Source organism: Puma concolor, chromosome C1 (assembly GCF_028749965.1).
Source record: "Puma concolor isolate L17-30 chromosome C1, mPumCon1.1.hap2, whole genome shotgun sequence".
Taxonomy (NCBI): Eukaryota; Metazoa; Chordata; class Mammalia; order Carnivora; family Felidae; genus Puma; species Puma concolor.
The window spans coordinates 29,211,857-29,223,990 of NC_141674.1; positions in this window are offsets into that span (position 1 = coordinate 29,211,857).

The following is a 12,134-nucleotide window of genomic DNA, read 5'->3' on the forward strand; positions in this document are numbered from 1 at the left end:
ACGGCGAAATGGAGGGGGGAAGGAAGGGGTCCCGCCAATCTCCAAACGTGGGGGTGGGTAGCGCTGAACGCTGGTCTGGCTCCTGGGGAGGAGGATGAGCCGGCGACGAAGGTCCAGAGCGCAAAACCTTAGCCTCTCATTCCCGAGAAGTAGACAATGTGGGCGTGGCTTAAAGAGGGGCGAACCTCGGGGAGGCCGCGGCACTTGCAGCCTCTGAGCTAGGCTGGAAGCTCCCTTGTTCCCAGGACTTTCAAGGGGTTTTGAAGCCTGATGTCCCGACCCCAAGCTCTAGGGAGCTCCTCTATCTACAAGCCCTTGGCTTCTTCCTGTGTCTGAGGCTCCTGGTGTCTTATGGCTCAATCCTGCCCTCTTCTCTCCCCGCCCTCCTCACACAACACACACACACACACACACACACACACACACACACACACACACACACACACACCGGCAGGAGGAAGGGGCTAAGGTTGACCCTGGGAGCTACTCTAGAAAGGAGAGCAAAGTGGGAGACGGAGTCCCACCCTACCAGCAGCGCTTCCGAGGTTGGGAAACCATGTGGACGCCAGGATGGGGCGGTGGTAAATTTTGCATGAACGATCGGTTCCTCAGGTTCCTGCTCTTGCTGCCAGGACACAGGCAGCACTCTGCACAACTACCCTTTTCCCCAGTCTGCTCAGAGCCTGGAGTCCCGCCCCCCCCCCCCCCCCCCCCCCGCCTTGATAATCCCTCTCCGCCCATCCCAGGGGACTGGGAAGGAGCTCAGCGGCAGGGACTCCCAGGGGTCTGCGAAAGAGGCGGAGCAATCCTCGCGGAGTTCAGCCAGCGCTGGGGAAGCTGCAAGGAAACGTGGAACACGACCTCTATCTAGTGAAGGTCATTTATGTGCAAGCTGAGGGTTTAAGGCGTTGGTGGTGGGAAGGGCTGGAGCCCTCCAGGACGAGGGAGGCGGCTATTGAGCGCCACCATCTGGGCTGAACTTGAGCAGAGAAAGCTCCACCCACCCTGTGGCTTTTCAAAGCTCTTTTCTTGGGGGACCCAACACCGCTCCTTTATGGTGGCTAAAGCAGCCTGAAGAACCCTTGAAAATTAATGAGTCGAGTATCCCCATGACCTGCCTGGCCTGAGTGTACATTTTGTGTGTATGTATATGCTCCTTACCTTTCAACCAACACTCCCTGAGTGCCATGCTCTGTGCTGAAAATATCTGGGTGAATCTCTGTCTCTGCTACAATCCATACCTCCTTGGGGGTAATGGATAATGAATAATGAAAATTGCTGGCATCGTAGACAACTGGCCACTTACAAGCCTCTGAGCTAGCCTGGAAGCTCCCTTCCTGTGTCGTGTGTGTGTGTGTGTGTGTGTGTGGGCGCGCGCGCGCGCGCGCATGCGCATCTAGTATGTGTGTGTTTATGCACCCTTGCTCACAGACATACTTGCTGGACAGCAAGAAGGAGGAGCGGCTGGGAAGAGTTGGGATCCTTTGCCGGTAAAAAGAAAGGTCATCAGGAGGGGCTGAGGCTCAGACACCACAGGACACCGAAGCCCGCTGAGAAAGCAGAAGGAGGTGTGGCATCCAGCTGTTCTTAGATGCAGGTAGGGTCTTTGAAATCAGATCTCCCTGAAGAAGCGCTCTTACACCCCTACCTCCTTCCATCTTCATTCTTCTCAGGCTCAATTTTCCCCTCCCCCTCCACCCCCAGCGTTGGGAGTTGGTATTTTTAGAAGCTGCTTAGAGACCCAGGACTCCTTTCATTTCAGAATGAGTCCTCACTCCACTACCCCTCACCCTTCTCTTCAAAACCGGGTCCCATCCCTTATGCAGTCTCTAAGGCGCCAGTCACAGCTTCTTACCTGCGCTCCAGGGACTTCAGCCCAGAGGTTCTGGCCCTGTATGCTAACACAAAATGCAGACTCCTTAGGAGCCTGGAATGGTCATTCAGGAGCCAAGCATATGGAGGAAATTATCTGGGGAAAGCCATACAGGATGCCCCAACAAACCCCTGGCTGTCCGGAGTCTGGTTCTCATCCTCTCCCACCACATGCATCTGTGGCCTCCTTGGGGAAATTGCCAGATTGAGACCCTAGCAATGGGGGAAAGAAGAGGAAAAGAAGATTGGAAACAATCCTTCAGTCCTTTTCTTTCTTCCTCGGAACAATTCATTTATAATAAAACCAGGACGGAGATGCCTCAGTGTATAAGGATATATGCAAATCAGCAAGATCTTAAGAGTTCCTCCAAAGCGGACTCCACTCAACCAGGTGACTGCTGAATAGACACCTAAGTGAAGATATTCAAAAGGGCCTTAGAAGGAAACTACGCTGTTTTACTGTGAACTTAAAGTGCTGGGGTCCAGTCAACCAAGGGCCAGGTTAGATTCTTCCCTGGAATAGCCAGTACAGGAGTGGGGTGGGGGTGGGGTTCTGGCATAGTGCTGAACTGTGAGCCCACCTGCCAGCTTCAGCCTGTAGAAAATTTTCTGTCCGTGGTGCTGAACCTACCAAAGTCTGGACCCTCCATTTTCAACTGGACCTGGGGCCCTTCTGCTGCCCTGCTCTAATCATCAGCCCAGGGCTCTCTGCCTTGTTCCTCCGGCCTATAACCCAGACCTAGCTATTTGCGCCTCCAGAAGGTAAGCAGCCTTACTTCATGGAGTAAGAGTGGAGGAAACTGGCACCCATCTGGAAACTCCTCTGTTTTCTCCTCTGCTCCTCCCCAACCCCATATGAGGTGGGATAGAAGGGATGCTTCTCTCTACTTCTACCTTACTCTCTGCAGCATGATGGGAAGAACACCTGTTGGAGCTGAGCGCTTAATTCAGCATCTAATTATTTATTAGAAGTGATCTTCCAGGAAGCCAATCCAACTTTACTGCAACTTCCATTTCCAAGTTACTGAAAGTTATACATCTAGGGGCTGAAAATTTGATCTCTTCCTTTTGCACAGATCCGGAAAGTACATTCATCCTGGCTAGACAGAGAAGGTCATCTCCTCCATGGAGAAGACTAAGATTGCTTCAGAGAATCAGGGCCAATCCCTCTCCTCAGAAAAGATGACAAGGAAGGAGCAAAGAACAGTGGCAAGCCCTACTGCTCAAAGGGACATTTCCAATTTGTCTCTTCCCTCTTCCAGTCTATCTCCTACTCCCCAGCTTAAGAAAAATAAACATCCCCAAGGTGAATTATTTTCTAGGACAATAAATTCACAGGCAAAAATAAGATGGAAGTTACATACAAGTGTTTACATTGTATTTTTCTAAGATAAAGGAAATATAAAATATTGAATTCATTGACTTTGAAAATTAAGCAGCAAAAACCTTTCATTAATACAAATATTCAGACTTTATGATACTCTGCTTCCTCCTCTGTAAAATAAGAGTGAAAATACTTCAGAGTTATTGTGAGGTCAGAGTATAATTTATATATATATAATATATATTTATATATATTATATGTAATATATATATATATATATATATATATATATATATATATATATATATCCCAGCACATAGTACTTGGCACATAGTTCTGGTATGTTTTATTATTCAGCTTCATGGTTAATTAAGGTAAAAAACAGAAAGAAAAAAGGAAAGGATAAAGAAAAGTTAGGCGGTAAGATAGGAAGAGAGAGAGATAAAATTAGAGAGACAGTCATAGAGGAAAAGACATAATGAGGGATAAAGAAGGAGACAGTTTGTTGAGATGAATGTGACTAGAAAGTACGAGAGCCTGAAAGAAATGTGCTTGAAGAGACAGGAGTGTCATCAGGGCTGGCTGGCTGGCCAGCTGCCAAGTGCCCTCAGAGGTGACACTTACCTTGGTGAATTAATCATGGTCCAGGATCATAAACTTGACTTTAACAGCACTAAGAAAGAACCTATGTGTTGGAGGGTTGGAAAGTAGATCATACTAACTCAGCTCCAATATTGCTATCTGATTCAAAGAACCAATGAATTAATATACAATGAGAAATGGAACTGCCAAGGAAGCCAGAATTCTCACATTACCATGTCCAGCAAATTCTTCCTTTGTAGGAAAATGTGCATAGGAAGCCAATTTATGACGCAAAGCCTGCTTTGAGAGTGTAAGGGGAGGCAGTTGGATGGTTTAAATATTTGAGGGCATCAGGCTCTGGTACCTCGTGCCTCCAAATTCCCAATAGGGATAAACCTGCCACTGGCACCTCAGTGACTGTACGAAGGGCCAGGGCTTGGAATGGGATCTATCAACATATGCTTCTCTGACTGTTTTTAAAATCCTAATTTTATTTCTGAAGAGCTCATTTTGAGATTGAAGCAGACCTTTTAAATTTAAATGACCAAAGTAATATAAACTGATAAAAAATTTTGTAAGTAAAATGTAAAGATATCCATTAGTACTACCCTCATATAGTCCCATTTCAAATTTTAAACATGTTAATAGATTGATATGTACCCTTCCTGATATTTTCTATGCATACACACACACACACACACACACACACACACACACACACACACACACCTTTACAGAAAATATATCTGTTAGTGAGGTAAATACTGTTGACTACTCAATACCTTTTCTCTTTTATATTTTTCATTGCTAAGAAATCCCCAGTTTTGTTCAGATGTTCATCTACTACAGTCCTTTGCTCAGAGAAGATGACCTTCTCCCCAAGTTCAGGGATGAATAAAGATTGTTATTGGTTAATCATTGTCATCCCATTCCATGTGTCAGGGTTAGCTTAAGCATGGGTATGTAACACAACCCTGGCCTTCTGAATTAGAGATTCTGGAAAAGGTTTTCTCTCCTAATAGAAGGAATTGCCTAACGGGCAACATCCCACTTCTTCTCTGCATGTCATATCTGCAACTGACACCTGAGGTGGCTGCAACCATTTCAACATGATGAAGACAGAGATATCAACACTTTGGTAAGATTTTTCAGTTGTAGTAACTGGAAACCTAACTAAAATTGGCTTAAACAAAAAATGGTATTTTATTAATTTTATTCACATTATTTTATCAGTGTAACTGAATGAACTAGATCTGCATAGAACAGCAACATTTTGCATTGGGATTGTTCTGGAGTTTTAGCTAATCACCAAACTTGGATTCTAAAAAGAAGTGCAATTGAAATCCTAGAACTAAAAAAATACAATAACTGTATGTAACAAAATGGGTGGATTTAACATAAGGTTAGACACAACTAATTCTAGGAGTAATAAGCTGAAAGATAGGTTAGTATAAAATATCCATACTGAAGTATGTAGAGAGAGAAGAGAATAGAAAATATAGATAAGAGAGTAAGAGACATATGAGACATAGTTAATAAGCCTAAATACCTGGAATTAGAAAGAGGAAAGAGAGAGGATGGGACAGAAGCAATATTTGAAGACAGGGCAGTTGAAATTTTTCTAAAACTTATGAAAGACATTAAGACATATACTCAGGAAGTGTCATCAATCTCAAGCAGGATTAATGCAAAGAAAGCAATATCTAAACACTTCATAATAAAACTGCTGAAGACCAAAGATAATGACAAAAGAAAAAACCCTAAAAGCAATTCGAAAGAGAAAATATGCACGTTACCTTCAAAGGAAGAACGTTATTAAGACTAGCAACTGACTCCCCAACATAAATGATAAAATCAAGGAAATGATGGAATAGCATCTTTAAGGTGTTGAAAGAAAATATGGTTAATCTAAAATTTTATACCCAGTGAAAATATCCTTCAAAAATGAAAGAGAGGCACCTGGATGGCTCAGTTGGTTAAGCATCTGACTCTTGGTTTCAGCTCAGGTCATGATCTCACGGTTCATGAGTTCCGAGCCCCACAGTGGGCTCTGTGCTGACAGGGCAGAGCCTGCTTGGTATCCTCCCTCTCTCTCTCTCTCTCTGCCCCTCCCCTGTTTGCTCTCTTTCTGTCTTTCTCTCTCTCTCTCTCTCTCAAAATAAATAAATAAATAAATAAATTAATTAATTAATTTTAAATGAAAGAAAAATACATGTTTTCAGACACTCAAAACCTGAGAAAAATTTTCATCCGTAGGCCCTCTCTAAAAGAAATACTAAAGGAAATTTTTCAAACAGAATGAAAATAAACCAAGGAAGCACAACATGCAGGAAGAAATAAAGAGCAACAGAAAGGGTAAGTATATGGGTAAAAGTAAATGAACAATGACTGTATAAAGCAATAATATTTTGTGGAATTCTAAGCATATGTAAAATTAAACTGCACCACAGAAATGGTACACAGGGTAGCAGCAGGTGAATAGAGTTAAAGTATTTTAAGTTCCTTTCATTGTCCAGAAAATGGTAAAAGAATTAATTTATACTAAACTTTAACAAGTCAAGAATGCATGCTGTAATCACCATAGTAATCATGGAAGAATAGTTAAAAAAAAAAAAAAAATATATATATATATATATATATATATATATACATGTGTATGTGTATATATATATATATATATATATATATATATCTCAAATTCGTGCAGTAAAATAGTGGAATAATAAAAGGAGTCAAGGGATGCCTGGGTGACTCAGTTGATTAAGTGTCCAACTCTTGATTTCAGCTCAGGTCATGATTTCATGGTTCATGAGTTCAAGCCCTTCACTAGGACTGGGATCCCATCGCAAAATAAACTTAAAAAATCCATCAAAAAAGGTTTAAAAGGTTAGAGGAAAAAGGAACATAGAACATGTGAGAGAAATATAAAATAAATACTACAATATCTTGAAACTCAAACATATAAATAGCTATTAAATCTAAGTGAACTAAATACCTCTTTTAAAGACCAAAATTGTCAGGGCGCCTGGGTGGCTCAGTCGGTTGAGCGTCCGACTTCAGCTCAGGTCACGATCTCACCGACCGTGAGTTCAAGCCCCACGTCGGGCTCTGGGCTGATGGCTCAGAGCCTGGAGCCTGCTTCCGATTCTGTGTCTCCCTCTCTCTCTGCCCCTCCCCCGTTCATGCTCTGTCTCTCTCTGTCTGAAAAATAAATAAATGTTAAAAAAAAAAAAAATAAAGACCAAAATTGTCAAATTGGTTTTTAGAAAGAAACTCATTGCTGCTTTAAAAAAAATCTTATATATAAGAATTTGGATATGTTAAAGAAAACAGTTGTAAAAAACATGGTACACAAACAGTAACTAAAAGAAAATCAGTAAAGCAAAACTAATATTATACAAATTAGACTTCAAGGCAAGAAGCATTATTAGACGCTGTATAATGGGGAAAATGTCAATAAACTAAGAAGATATAACAATTCTAAATTTGTATACACCTAATAACATAGTCTTAAAGTATATAAAAGCACATCACACCACACCTCCACATCTGCAGTATAAAAACTAAAATTCCTGGGAATCCAAGGAAGACATTTTGGGCAAAACAATGAACATGGAAGGTAGTGCACTCAGTGTTATGAACACAGCATAGGAGTATCACTCGGTGTAATCAACTGCTGCTGCCGCGACACATAAATCTCCCCATATTTCAATGATTTAATTCAACAAGTTTATTTTTAGCTTTCATTATATGTTCAGTGTGACTTCGTAGGGACTCTGCTCCATTCACAGTCCTCAAGGGGAAGAAATTGACAGAGGCTTGTTGACCCTATAGAATCGGGAACATGGGATGGGGGAAGAGGGTGTTGTATGAGCCATGCAAATCCCTAACTATCTCAGCTCAAAAGTAACACAAGTCGCTTCTGCTTATGGGGACTCTGCTTATGCGTTGACTCATGGGGCATCTGGGTGGCTCAGTCAGTTGAGCATTTGACTTCGGCTCAGGTCATGATTTCACAGGTGGTTGAATTGGAGCCCTGTGTTGGGCTCTATGCTGACAGCTTGGAGCCTGAAGCCTGCTTTGGATTCTGTGTCTCTCTCTGCCCCTCCCCCACTCACACTCTGTCTCTGTCTCTCTCAAAAATAAATAAACATTAAAATAAAAAAAGATCACTGACTCGGGAGGCACCTGGGTGGCTCAGTCGGTTAAGCATCCAACTTCAGCTCAGGTCATGATCTCACTGTTCCAGAGTTCAAGGCCCTCATCGGGCTCTGTGCTAACAGCAAGAGCCTGGAGCCTGCTTCGGATTCTGTGTCTCCTTCTCTCTGAACCTCCCCTGCCCACGCTCTCTCTCTCTCTCAAAAATAAACAAACATTTAACAAAAAAAAAAAAAGCATTGGGACACCTGAGTGGTTCAGTCGGTTAAGTGTCTGATTTCAGCTCACGTCATGATCTCGAGGTTGGCGATTTCGAGCCCTGCATCGGGCTCTGTGCTGACAGCTTCGAGCCTGAAGGCTGCTTTGGATTCTGTGTGTCTCCCTCTCTCTCTGACCCTCCCCTGCTTCCTCTCTCTCTCTCTCTCTTAAAAATAAACATTAAAAAGAAAGCCAAAAGCCATCTTGAATAATTGAACCCTTCTGCCAGATTGTCTAATGGCCATTTGTTTTCGGGCCTGCTTCCTCTAGGTCCTCCTCATTGTCTGGCACGGGTTCGGAAGTACTCATCCCCATGAAGTCATCTTCTGTTAATTCCTCTGGTGTGGTGTCTGGTAGCTCTTAAATTTCTCCAAGATCCATATCTTTAAGACCTTCACCCCCCTCTACCCCTTTATTTTTTTGCAATCACAATCTCTTTCATGAGTTCCTTGATTGGCTCTCTTTGTAAATCTGGTGAAGTTATGCATAACATCTGGACACAGTTTTCTCCAGTAGGAATTTACTGTTTCGGGCTTGATGGCTTTCACAGCTTTTCTATAAAAGTGATGCATCTTCAGTAATTCTTCCAGACTTTCGTGACGTTCTCTCCATTGGGGTTCTGCCATAGCATTGACAAACCTTTCTGTGGGGTACCATGTGTAATGAGACTTAAAGATCCTTATGACTCCCTGATCTGGAGGCTGAATTAGAGATGTTGTGTTTGGGGGCAAGTAGACCACTTGGACGCCTTTGTTATTGAACTCACGGGCTTCTGGATGGCCAGGGGCATTGTCCAATATCAAAAGAACTTTAGGGATGCCTGGGTGGCTGAGTCAGTTGAGCGTCTGACTCTTGATTTTGGCTCAGGTCATGATCTTAGGGTCATGGGATCGAGCCCTGTGTCAGGCTCTGCCTTGGGGCATGGAACCTGCCTAAGATTCTCTCTCTCCCTCTACCACTTGTTCTCTCTCTCAAAAAAAAAAAAGAAAAAAAAGAAAAAAAAAGAACATTAAAAGGCCATCCCTAATGGCAAGATACTTCCTGACTTTTTAGGAACAATGCATAGATGAAACCAATCCAAAAAAAGTGTTCTCATTGTCCAGACCTTCTTATTGTACAACCAAAAGACTAGCAACCAGTGTTTAGGGGCTCAGGCAGTCCTGAACACACACCTGACTGCATTTGCACAAAGCAGTAGTGTTGGCCTATCCCTTTCTGCCTTCAGTCTTGGTGCTTGCTTCTCTTTATTACTAATAAATGTTCTTCATGGAATATTTTCCCCCCAAGAACCAGGCACTTTCATCTACATTGAACACCTGTTCAGACAGATATCCTTTCTTCTCAGTGGTTTTCTTAATGGCACCTGGGAACTTGTCTGCCACCTCATGGCTGGCAGAAATGGCTTCTCCTGTTATCCTGACGTTTTTAAAGCCAAACCTCCTCCTAAAACTATCAAACCATCCTTTGCTGGCATTAAATTCTCCAACTTTCAATCCTTCATCTGCCTTTTGCTTCAAGTTGTGATAGAATGACTTCCCTTTTCTCAAATCATATTAGAGTCGATAGGTATAACTTTTTCATAGCAATCCTGCACCCACATAAACGCTGCATTTTCAATATGAGATAAAAAGGTATTTTGCAAAAAAAAAAAAAAAGCAAGGTTTTTGTGCTTGCTGGCATAGCTGCAGCGATTGCTTCACAAATTTCCTTTCCTTTTTTTTTTTTTTTTTTAACAATAGTACTTACAGTGGATTCATTTATCTTGAATTGGAGGGCAACCATAGCCACAGACCTCAATCTATGGTACATATCAAGCAATTCAACTGGAACTGGGAGCACTTCCAGCACTACTAGTGGCATTTCATATGGGTCCCATGGTGACATTCAAAGTTTACGGTATTGCACGAAACACAAAAAATACACAAGAACCACGAGAGATCACTTTTTACTCCAATACCCAATTTGCTGGAAAGACCAACTGCTCACTCAGAGATGATGACCATCAATCACATGCTGCTTTTTAAAAACTGAAGCCTAGTTGATACACAGTGTTGCTTTCATTCCAGGTGTACAACAGAGCAATTCAACAACTCTATACTTATGCTGTAGTTACCCTCTTTCACCATACAATGCTATGACAGTACCATTGGCCATAGTCCCCATGCTGTACCTTTCATCCCTATGACTTATTCCTTCCATAACAGGAAGCCTGTATCTCCCACTCCCCTTCACCCATTTTCACTCATCCCCACACCTCTTTCTCCTCTGGCAACTACCATTCTCTGATCACACACTGTTTTAAGCAGATGCTAGCAATGCTTGAGCTCACCACAATAGCAACGGGAGGTAGCTCCAAAATTATTGTGGTAGTACAGCATGCACTAAATTTTATGCAGTTATGATTTATATTGCACCTTTATCTTTGTCTGATTTCCCTGGTGTCACCTATGGTCTGTAAGTGTTTGTGTGAGTGAATTTTGATAAGTTTTAACATTTGTAATAGATGTGTGTATATCTTATGGTAGTAGATGATAAAATACACTAATATCTATGTATATTTTATGCATAGATGACACATCCAACTTTTCCTTACTTTTTTGGAATGTCTATGCTACTCAGTTGTCTGTGAGTTTTTTTCAAATGGTCACAAATCTCCAAAAAGTTTTCCAATGTATTTATTGGACAAAAAAAAATCTATATAAGTGGACCCGCACAGTTCGAACCATGTTGTTAAGGAGTCAACTGTACGTCCTCTATTGGTGTATGACACTATTTGAAAATTGTGTAAAAAATTATTTTTCAGGGCACCTGGTGGCTCAGTCAGTTAAGCGTCCAACTCTTGATCTCAGCTCAGGTCTTGATCTCAGGGTCGTGAGCTCAAGCCCTGCATTGAGCTCCACACTGGGCATGAGCCTACTTAAAAAACAAAGGTTTTTTTTTTTTCTACCTTCCCAATAATCTCTCCGTTGTTTTGTCTTTAAAATACCATTTATCCATGTCTCTCTTTTTGTGTGTCTGTTTCTGTCTTCATTTCTCTCCTTGGCTCTCTTCTTTCTCTTCTCTCCCAAATAGCACCTTCCTTAACTTATTCAAAACTCCTAGAAGAGGTCCTGTGGTGATACAGGGTTAAAATAAACAGCTGTAGGGGCACCTGGGTGGTTCAGTTGGTTAAGCATCCTACTTCAGCTCAGGTCACGATCTCACAGTTCGTGAGTTCAAGCCCCATATCCAGCTTGCTACTGTCAGTGCAGAGCCTGCTTCAGATCCTCTGTCCCCCTCTCTCTGCCCCTCCCCTGATCTCGCTCTCTTTCAAAAATAAATAAATATTTAAAAAAAGAAAGGAAGAGCTGTATCCTTTTACATAACGTGCCTTCGACTATAGACCATAGACAACTGTTCAAATGCAATCTCTCACTCCTTACCCCCAAATATTTGTATCTATATTAATAAGGCCAGTAGGGGGAGGCTACATACTTCAACTGTGGCAAAAGTGGAAAACCAAACAATGAGTTAGGATTTACACCCTCAGATGAAGATAGTTTTGGAGCCCTCTGAGAAGAGAAATGGAGCCTACATACATCACTCTACAATAGGACACTGGTCAGGGACAACATCCAGAATATTGCAACTTAAAGGAACATCAGAGCTCCACTAGTCCACCTGCCCATTATACAGATGAAGCAACTGAGGCCCAGTGAGGGAAAGACATTTGCCTGGGTCAAGGAGGAAAACTGCAAATCTTAGACTAGAACCTAGGCATCCTGATTAAAAATTTCAAGCCTATTGGGGTGAAGGACTCAGTTGGTTAAGCATCTGACTTCGGGTCAGGTCATGATCTCACAGTTTGTGAGTTCGAGCTCCATGTTGGTCTCTGTGCTGACAGCTCAGAGCCTGGAGCCTGCTTCAGACTCTGTCTCCCTCTCTCTCTCTCTGCCCCTCC